The following is an 11,438-nucleotide window of genomic DNA, read 5'->3' on the forward strand; positions in this document are numbered from 1 at the left end:
TCCTCTACTAAAATAAATGATCCTTAGAACAATGTGGAAAGTTTGCCAGAAGAGGTGGGAACAGGAGACAATTAACTCTGACTAAATATGACAGAAATCTTCCTGGAGGATGTGACATTTGAACAGAGTTTGAAGTCTATGAAGGACTTTAAAACACAGAAGGGAGAAGGAAAAAAAATCCATTCCAGGCAGAAAAACGTTATGTGCAAAGATGAAGGTGAAAAAGATCACGACTCACTTAGTAACTGCAAATTGTGCAGGGTATTTGAAGTGCAAGACACATGTAGGAGAGTGGCGCACACTGAAGCTGTGAAGATGGTCAAAACTTAGATCACAGAGAGTCGGTATTCCATACCGAAGAACTTAGACTGAAGGCAATAAGTGATGGGGAACCACTGAAGGAGTTTAAGCAGGGGAAGGCCATGATCATATTTGTCCTCTTAGAAAGCGTGCACTGCCAGCAACATGGAGAATGAATGAATTGGAGGGAATCAAAACAAGAAGCTTGGAGACAAGAAGTTATTGTCATAGTTCTACATGAAGATGAGACGTGTCTGAACTAAATAATTCAAATGGGAATGGAAAAGGGGGAATTTTGAGACATATATTGATGGAATAGAACTTATGGTAAAAATTGGATATAGATATGAACGTGAAGGAAGAGTCTAGGGTTGAATCCCAAAAGTCTGTCTTAGATAACTGAGTGGTTTATGGTGCCATTAAACAATATGAGGAAATAATGAAGAACTGATTTGGGGAAGAAGATAATAGTTTAGTGTTGGGCATGTCATCTTAGTTGCTGGGAAATGTCTATAGATAGAAATGTGGAACAAGGGTTCAGATACGAGGTGAGGGCTAGAGAAAAAAAGATGCTGAATATCTTTGTGGTACCTACCAGTGTAAGATTGCTGTCCATGCTCTTAATTGTTATCCCTGGGATTAGTAGTTCAACTTCAGGTGGTGGGTATAGATGAGGTTGTCCAGTTAGAACTATAGAAGATGAGAAGAGGGCCAAAAATGAGACCCTAGGAAGCACTAATGTTTAAGAGATGGAAAAGAACTTGCAAAGGAGACTGAGAAGTCGAGAAGAAGAACAGTTGCCTTAGGGATAGGAGAGGGTGGTGGACAGACAAGAAATATAAGTGAGTGAATTGGGCATTTTTTTTAAGTGTCAGAAATTAAGAGGGAGTGATGAGTACCTTGGGAATTTGCGTGTCCCTTCCAAAGTGAGTAGCTGCATCTCGTCATAGGAATGTAGACCTGATGTTGCCAGAGCTTTTGATGTTTCAAAAGACACTGGAAATTTCAATTTTTATGCCAAATCTTCTCTTATGTAAATATTGACTCAAATTAAAAAGCAAACAAAAACATATGCTTGGTAGGACCTTTGAAGTAAGAAAACCAGAGAATGGCCCCATCACTGGGTAGACATTATTTGAGAATATTAAATGTCTATATAAAACTGCTTAGATAAACCAGAAATGAAAGGGTTATATTTGATGATGGTATCTTCTGGGGTTATTCTACCAAATGTATTGTGTTGTTAGTTGTCTGAGACTATAAAAAAAAAAATGGCTATAAGATTTTACACTTTATGCGTATAAGAATGTGTAAAAAGAACTTTTCCAAGATGGAATTTTCTGATGAATTCTGTTCAAACTGTCATTTATTTTTGTTTGGCGTGTCCGACTATGACCTCTGCTTAATATAGCTTTTGTTTACCATTTCTTTTTCAGTAAAGAGCCAGATAGTAAATATTTTAGGCTTAGAATTTTGTTTACAAAAGAAGGTGGCAGGCCAAATTTGGCATGTGAGCTATAGTCTGCTGACTCTCTAGGGGATAATTCTTAAACTGGAGAACACACAGTAGTGTTCTTCCACATCAGCATGCTGAAACAAAGCCCTGATTTGTGCTGTTTGTCAATTTCTGCAGTGTAAATACTCCCAATGAAATGACTGATTTCAAGCTACCAACAGTTTAGCAATTGGATTGCAAAATTCCTGAATATTTAACAATTGGCTCTCTTGAGCTGGTAAGAGCCAGTTCCAGCACACCACTGGATGAGTACCGGGGGGTTATGAGACAATGTACTGGGAATAGGTAAAGCCAAAGAAAATACAGGATGAAAAAGATTTAGCTTTTTTTACTCTTAAAGGGCTTGATACACACGAATAAGCAAAATTAGTAGAATGTCCTTTTCCATACTTGCTAATATTTATGTTGTTGTTTGATTATAAAACATGGTTAGAAGAAAAATTTTCTTTTTTTTTTTTTGGTGAGCAAGACCGGCCCTGAGCTAACATCTGCCAATCGTCCTCTTTTTGCTGAGAAAGACTGGCCCTGGGCTAACATCCATGCCCGTCTTCCTCCACTTTATATGGGACGCCGCCATAGCATGGCTTGACAAGCGGTGCGTCGGTGCACGCCCACGATCTGAACCAGCGAACCCAGGGCTGCCGCAGCGGAGCGCTCACACTTAACAGCTTGTGTCACCGGGCCAGCCTAGAAGAAATTTTTATGTACATGAAGTGATCACTTTTGCATTATCAGGAACTCTGGTGGCATTAGCACTGAAGTTGAGTCAAAATGAAAAGGGCTGGAACAACAACAACAAAAAATATAAATATATATGTGTATAAAATATATGTGAGTATGTATATATAATATATATGTGTATATATTATGTATATATGAACATGATGTATTTTACATATTCTAATATATATTTTTTTATACTATATATATCATTTTAAGGTCTTTTTCTGGTTCACAACTTGCATTTTTCTATGTCTAGTGATTTTTTATTTGATATCAGACATTATAAATGTTATGTTGTTAAGTGTTTGCATTTGTTATCTTTTTCCAAAGAGTTTTGGAGTTCGTTTTGGCACACAGGTTAGTAGTTAGGTTAACTGTGGATCAACCTGATATTTTCGAGGATTATTCTAAGCTTTGTTAGAGTGTGTTTAGATTAGCCTTCACTCGCAGGCTGGTTTAGCTTTAATTCTAAACCTTGACCTCTCTGTGGTTTCTGTTGATTGCTCTGTGGCTCATTGAGGTCTCTTCTCTGGCTGAGTAGAATTTGAACATCTCCTAGCCCTCTGTGTGCTCTGAGAACTGTTCAGCTTATAACCTCTGGGAACTGTTCTTTGCTCAGCCTTGTGGAGTTGCATTATGTGCATGTGCAGGTTGGTACTCAGCCAAAGACTCAAGAAGACTCCTGTGCAGTTTTCGGAAGCTCTTTCTCTGTCTAGCTCCCCCCTCACTAGTACTTTGCCCCTCTAATTCCAGCTCCCTCCCCTCTGGAAAATCCAATCTCTATCTCCTCAATTTAGTGAGGAGTACTGTACTTTAAATTTTCCTTCCTTGTGCTGTAATCTCAAAATTGCCACCAGGTAGGAAACTGGGGCAATTGTAAGGCTCGTTTTATTTGTTTTCCTTCTCTTGGAGATCAGAGTCTTTCTCTGTCTGTTGTCGCAATGTCTGAAAACAGTTATCTCATATCTTTTGCCAAGGTTCCCAGTTGTTTACAGTGGGAGAGCAAGTTCTGTACCAGTTACTTTTTTATGATCAGTGGCGGAGCTCAACATCTTTACAACGGTGAATCTTCCAATCCCTGTATATTTATTTAGGTCTTCTTTGATATTTTAAATAAAGTTTTAAAATTCTTTCCATAGAATCTAACATTTAGTATTAGATTTATTCCCAACTCTTCATGGGAAGATGGCATCCTTTTGAGCTCTCTTTCTGTTAGTTCATTATTAGCAAGTGATTTTTGTAGATTGATTTTGTACCCTGCGACTTTGCTGTAGTTGTTGATTATTTCTGATAGTTTTCCAATAGATTCTTTAGAGTTTTCTATATATAAAATCATGTCATCTGCAAATAGTGAGAGTTTCACTTCTTCGTTGCCTATTTGGATTCCTTTTATTCTTTTTTCTTGCCTAATTGCTCTGGCCAAAACCTCCAGTACTATGTTGAATAAGAGGGGTGAGAGTGGGCAGCCTTGTCTTGTTCCTGTTCTCAGAGGAATGGCTTTCAGCCTGTCCCCGTTGAGTATGATATTGGCTGTGGGTTTGTCATAAATAGCCTTTATTATGTTGAGGTACTTTCCTTCTATACCCATTTTGTTGAGAGTTTTTATCATAAATGGATGTTGTATCTTGTCAAATACCTTCTCTGCGTCTATTGAGATGACCATGTGGTTTTTATTCTTTGTTTTGTTGATTTGCTGTATCACGTTGATTGATTTGCGGATGTTGAACCATCCCTGCGTCCCTGGTATAAATCCCACTTGATCATGGTGTATGATCTTTTTAATGTATTGCTGTATTCGGTTTGCCAATATTTTCTTGAGGATTTTTGCATCTACGTTCATCAGCGATATTGGCCTGTAATTTTCCTTCTTTGTATTGTCTTTGCCTGGCTTTGGTATCAGGGTGATGTTGGCCTCATAGAATGAGTTAGGAAGTGTTCCATCTTCCTCTATTTTTTGGAATAGTTTGAGAAGGATGGGTATGAAATCTTCTTTGAATGTTTGGTAAAATTCACCAGAGACTCCATCTAGTCCTGGACTTTTATTTTTTGGGAGGTTTTTGATTACTATTTCAATCTCTTTACTTGTGATTGGTCTATTCAGATTCTCTCTGTCTTCTTGGTTCAGTTTTGGGAGGTTGTATGAGTCTAAGAATTTATCCATTTCTTCTAGATTGTCCAATTTGTTGGCATGTAGTTTTTCATAGTATTCTCTTATAATCCTTTGTATTTCTGTGATATCCATTGTAATTTCTCCTCTTTCATTTCTAATTTTATTTATTTGAGGATGGCATCCTTTTAAAATTTTTATTTTCTACCTACTAGTTGCTAGTGTAAAGGAAAAAAATTAATTTTGTATATTGATTTTTCTATCCAGTAAAGTATTAATTATTTTGAATTAGATGTCATTTTCAAATAATAAATAATGATAGTTTTGTTTCTTTAATTCTAATCCTTATATATATTTTTCTTGCCCTACTTCACTAAGAGCTCCAATGCAATATTGAATAGATATTCCTTTCTATTTCTAGTTAGCTAAGATTTTTTAAAGTCATAAGTAGATGTTGAAATTTATCAAATGCTTTTTCTGCATCTCTTGAGATATTTATATGATTTTTCACTTTAATCTGTTAACATAGTAAATTGTGTTGTTTGATTTTATTTTTCTTATCTGAAATAAACCCAACTTGGTCATGTTAGAGTTTCCTTTTTATACATTGCTTGGTTTGATTTGCTGTTATTGTGCTAAGGATTTTTGCATCTATGTTTGTGAATGAGATTGTCCTTTCTCTTACTCTTCCTATAAGATTATCACTTATAGGTTACACTAGCCCTGAAATTGTTGCTAGACATGGACCCTAACCCACTTCTCTTGTCTTGCCTAAACTCTTTGTGTTTGACCTAATTCTCTTGTCTTCTTGAAAGGTGCAGGTATTCCTTTATCTAACACCTTGGGGAGCTTCTGCAGTTTTCACCTATGTTCCAGGAAGAAGCTCTAATTGAAAACCCCTCTGGACCCAGTGTCTCTGAAAGGGACCAAGCTAGCCCAGATCACAGTCATAAGACTGACACCTGCAGAGATAGGCCAAGAGTTGTACTAAAGTAACCTGCCCTCATTAACATTGTAAATTCCCCTACTCTGGGAGGGGTGAAGCAGCCATTTTTAGGCCATGCGATGCATGTAGAAGCATGATTTCACGCCACACATGTGCAAGCTTATGCCCACCTCTGCATGCAATGATGAAACTTCCCCTTTGAATATTCATTCCCTATCCCAAATAAAGATACCCATCTCCCTGCGCTTGGGGAGCCAAAGCTTTGTGAAATTATTCCCTCCATTTTCTTTGCTGGTCTCCATTTTTTCCATTTTTCTTTGCTGCATGCTGCACATAAAAATTCTACTTTGTGAAACAACTACTTCTGGTGCAGTTTGATTTAGCTCCCCAGAAGGGACCCATGTTTGGTCCAGTAACAAAACATTTTGGAATTATTTATTTCTTGAATATTTGATAGAACTTGCCTGGTAGGCCATCTAGGACTGGAATTTTCTTTGTGAAAATTTTGAACCTCTTTATCTCTAGTAGTGCTTTTTGCCTTAAAGTTTGTTTTGTTTCATATTAATATGCCATACTAACTACCTTTTGGTTGGTATGTGCATATGTTTATCTTACCATCTTTTTACTGTAAGCTTTCCTATCTGCCTTGTTTCGGATGTCTTTCTTTCAAAGAGACTATCATTGGATTTTTAAATTTTATCTAGTCTGGCAGTCTTACCTTTTAACTGGAGCATTTGGTCCATTATCATTTAATAGCATTTCTCATATATTTAGGTTTAAATATATCTTTTTTTATTGATGCCATAATAATTTATAACAATGTGAAATTTCAGTTGTACATTATTATTTGTCAGTCACCATATATATGTGTCCCTTTACCCCTTATGCCCATGCCCCTACCACCTTCCCCTCTGGTAACCACTAATCTGTTATCTTTGTCCATGTATTTATTTATCTTCCACACATGAGTGCTATCATTCGGTGTTTATCTTTGTCTGTCTGGCTTATTTCACTTAACGTAGTACCCTCAAGTTTCATCCATGTTGTTGCAAATGCGACGATTTTTTCCTTTTTATGGCTGAGTAGTATTCCATTGTATATATATACACCACGTCTTTATCCATTCATCAGTCACTGGGCACTTAGGTTGCTTCCATGTCTTGGCTATTGTGAATAATACTGCAATGAACATAGGTGTGCATAAGGCTCTTTGAATAGTTGATTTCAAAATGTATCATTTTATTTTGTGATTTCTATTTGTCCAATTTCTTTTTCTCTCCTTTATTGAATTCTTTTGGATTGACTGAGGTTTTTTGAATAATCCTTCCATGTTTTTCCTTTTATTTGGAAGTTATAGTACACTGTTTCTATTGTTTAGTGGTTAATAGAAATTTCAACATGCATGTTAACTTATCAAAGCCCTAAGCTAAGCAATACTTTTACCTTTGGTGTAACATAAGAACCATAGAACACTTTAACTCCATTTTCTCTTCCTCCTGATTTATGTTATCGTTGCTATGTATTTTAATTACATCTTTTCAAATTTTACTCCATAAGTCATTATTATTATTTTATACATATATTTACCAATAAATTTGCCACTTCTTTTTTACATCTCAGACTATACCGACTACTCCTTTGGTTAATAACAATTTTTGTGAATCCTTTCCTGCTGTCAGTTGCTTCTGCTGGTTCTTACTCATGATGCCTTGTTTCTTATGTGCTTGGTTATTTTTTTTTACTATAAGCTGCTCATTTCCCTGAAAATTACTTGTGATGATTCTGTGAGGTCTCCAATAAAGGTAAATTCCTTCAAAGAGTATTATCCATATTTCTACCAGGTGCTTAGAATTCTCCCAATCCAGAACCAGTTTAAAACTGTAGCTTGAGTGTCCAGAATCATCAGGTGGTGTTTTAAAGTATATTTTAAATGTTTATTAAGCATTTTTAGTTATCAGTGGGAAAGACTGTCTATATAATTGAGTGTGCCATATTACTGAAATGGAAGACATTGTCTACATTTTCTTCTAAGAATTTTTTTTTCAATTGTGGTAAAATATACATAACATAAAATTTACCATTTTCATCATTTTTAAGTGTACAGTTCAGTGGCTTTAAGTACATTCATATTGTTGTGCAACCATCACCACCATCCATCTCCAGAACATTTTTCATCTTACAAAATTGAAACTCTGTACCCATTAAAAACTAACTCCCATTCCCTCTCCCCTTCCCCCATTCTACTTCCTGTCTCTACAAGTTTGACTACTCTAGGTACCTCATATGAGTGGAATCATACTGTATTATTGGTCCTTTGGGATTGGCTTATCTCATTTAGCATAATGTCTTCAAATTTCATCCGTGTTGTAGTATGTGTCGTTCTAAGAGTTTTAAAGTGATTCTTTTTTTCATTGTTTGGTCCTCAATTCACCTAGGATTAATTTGTGTTTAGGTGTGAGGTGCAGCTCTAAATTTATTCCAATATGGATATCCTATTGTCCCAATACCATTTGTTGATTATTCCATCCTTTTCACATTGATTTGTAATGTCACCTCTGCCATATATCAACTATGCATATAAATATAAGCCTGTTTCTAGGTTGTCTGTTTTGTTCAGTTGGTCTATTTATCTGTTCTTATATCAGAAAACAGTATTAGTTATTAAGTTTGAAAATAATTCTTAATATCTGGTAAAACAAATCCTTCCATCTAGTAGGTCTGGTAGGTCTAGCCTCAGCCCTGGTCACAGGGTGATCCCCGCAGTCCCATAGGTGAGAGAGGAGTGGTGGGTATGGCAGAGTATGTAGGCTGAGAGTGTAAGCCACCTGCTTTTTCACTTTGCTTGTGCCTTCAGGTCCTGTTGGGTTCACTTCAAATGTGCTGTTTCTACTTAGTTGTTGGGGTGCCACAAGTTATAGTATATGGATCAGAAGGCACCCACTTTGTGGCACTGCTTAGGTGGAGTGCTCTGCTGATGGTCCATTGTCTTCCCAGAGCCTACTAGCTGTCTCAAGAGTTGGAACATTCAACATGTCCATTTAGTAAATATAATTGAATGCCTCCTATATGCTAGCACTGTGGATGTAGTAACAATCCAAATAGACAAAGTCTCTATTCTCATGACATTTATATTCTAGTTTATTAAAAGGAAAGTAGTTATTTTTTGTTGGGTACAATGCTTTACTAAAAAATGCTAAGGACCTTCTACATGATTATTAATGAAATTTGATACTTTATTGGTCTTTGTTCTCTACATTTCAAATATTTCTGAAGACATGTTAATTTGAAAAATGCTTGATTGCTAGTGATGAAATCATCAACAAAGATCAGTGTGTTAATGAGCACAGCATTCAGTGGAAAAAATTTACATATATCTGCATAACTGATGCCAAATTTTTGACAGGCAAAAATTCCTGCAGGAGTGGACAAGGCTGCCACCAAAACCTCAACACACTCTGAACATACCTGCCACTCTGCATCCTTCCTGAAGATGACTTACCCAGTTTCTCAGTCTATGAAGTGGGATGGTTAAAAAAAAAAAGTAAATTTTGCAAACAGTCTTATTAATGCTAGCCTTTTCATGCAAACTAGTCACACAAAGTGACTGAAAAATTGCTCTTTTGGATACATGTATGCTGGCTCTGGGGAAAGTACTGGCAAGAATTTCTTTGAATTCAGGTAAATTATTTCCCTTCATAGAGAATGAAAAAGATATCACAACAAACTGTAAAAATCTAAATAAAGTGAATGACTCCATTTTTCACCTTAAATGCTGGTGGGTGACTCACAAAGTTGGCTTATTTAGCAGATTCAACTAACTGGAAGGTGGAACTATACATATCTGTACAAGATTGCTGTAATTAATATTTATCATGGAAACTATGAGTTATTTAAGATTCTTCACTTACAATGTCATAGAAATTATAGTATTCATAGTAAAAATCATCATCAGTAATCTTTTCTTTTCTAAAACAGTTCTTTGACAAATATGTCTCTTAGATTCTAAAAGAGACTGACAAAGAATCAGAGAACATTTTAACCATAAATGACATACTTTCTTGCCAGATAATACTTATCAAAGTGTTTATCAAAATTAGGCTGAAATTGCTTTACTCTAGCACCTCTTTTGCAATATTCTACATGTGTCTTGTCAGGGATTAGCCTGCCATAACTCACAATATTAAAATATTATTGCTATTTATATCTATATCTTTATATGAATCTGGGTTCTCAAAATCCTGCAACCCAAAAAAGAGAAAAGAAACTGCCTGGATGCTAAACCTGATATTTGCTATTGACTCCCTTTAATTTATTTGTGTCCAAATTTGATCCACCTTGTAGCCTGAGAAAACAAATGGGAAACTCTTTTCCTCCTTGATGTTAAATTGAAAACCATTTTTAGTATCAAAACAAAAAAATGGATATATTGAATAGATGCAAACTGGCATGAATTGTAATTGTTATCCTGCAGCAGGTTGCTTCAGGCAGCTAATGGTGGAGTGCTCAAACATTTCTACCAAAGTGCCTGGAAGAAGAGGGGAGTGTGGAGGAGAGGTTACCTCTACCTTGGTGTATTATCACAACAAATTAGTAGTTTACCATCACGTTTCTACTGTAGTTTTTCCATCAGAATGGCCAACCACGCCATGTTTCATTTATTCCCAGCTCTCTGTCAGTACCCAGCATGTTCAAGGCTCTGTGCTAGATTCTGTGACTATAATGGTGAATAAATAAAATACATCAGCGTATTCAGAGGTAAGGACATTATCATCATTTTACAGAACAACAAAAACTATCTCGTATATTCTTGTGAAAATTAAGTAGGAAGGCCTGTGTGACCTGGAACACAGTAAGTGCTCAATAAATGAGTGTTTCAAAGATGACATAAACCATAGGCAACGTGTAAATCTTGATTAGATCTTGATTTTTAAAAAAACAGCTATATAGGACATTCTTGGGACAATTATGGACATTTGGATTTCAACTGGATATTAGATCAGCGCATTGTTAATTTTCTCAGGTGTGATGATGACATTGAGTTATGAAGGAGAATATACTCGTTCTTAACTGATGCTTGAGGCAGTATTTAGGGATGATGAGTCATGATATCTGTAGTTTCAGAAATAAATATAGATAGATTAAAAAGAATGTTACCAAACCTTAAATGTAGGTGGTAGGTTTATGGGTGTTCATCATACCGTTCTTTCAACTTTCCTGGATGTTTGAAAACTTTCAGAGTACAAAGTTGGGAAAAACTTTTAGTTCTTTTTTCTCTTCCCTGTTAAGAACAACTTATGGTTATGTAATTCCCAAAGGGAATCTATTCCCCAAAATATGAGTTAGATATTGGAGACCATACAAATTTAGGACAGTTTCGGAAAGGATTTTGTTGTTTTTCTTTTAAATCTTAAGTTACATCAATCCAGGATAAACTCAGATCTGAGGCAACACTCTTCTGAACTTTGTCACAACAATTATTTAACTTCTATTTGCCTGAAATCTATTTACCTTGTACAGTCACCTTTGCCAGAGGAATTGTGTCTTCATAGTCGCTAGCAAGGCACTATCACTTGGACAGTCCATACAAACCTCTCATTATAGCACAGCTGGGGATGCAGGTGGATCCACGATGATCAGAAGATGCAGTCTCACTAGGTGAGCTTACAATTTAACTGGCAGGTTAAACCTGCTGAAGCTGAAGAACACAGTGAGAGTAGAAATTAAAATAGTGCAGTTCCAAAGGGGGTTATGAAGAGGAAGCTGTTGCTGACATCAGCGTGGAAACAAAGCTGTTGTAATAATCTAGATGTTAACAGCGGCTGGACATCCATAGACTTCAAACATTT

General features: G+C 36.1%; 1 long non-coding RNA gene across 1 annotated transcript in view; it reads left to right on the top strand.

Moving 5' to 3' along the window:
* The window catches only part of LOC131420759 (uncharacterized), a 32,453-nt gene extending 29,852 nt beyond the window's left edge, over window positions 1-2,601 (top strand). The window contains exon 4 of the long non-coding RNA XR_009223666.1: window positions 2,286-2,601. This is a non-coding gene — a long non-coding RNA (uncharacterized LOC131420759). The remainder of the gene's footprint in view (window positions 1-2,285) is intronic.
* Window positions 2,602-11,438: the final 8,837 nt, after the last annotated feature.

The sequence above is a fragment of the Diceros bicornis genome, chromosome 24 (assembly GCF_020826845.1).
Source record: "Diceros bicornis minor isolate mBicDic1 chromosome 24, mDicBic1.mat.cur, whole genome shotgun sequence".
In the NCBI taxonomy this organism is placed as follows: domain Eukaryota; kingdom Metazoa; phylum Chordata; class Mammalia; order Perissodactyla; family Rhinocerotidae; genus Diceros; species Diceros bicornis.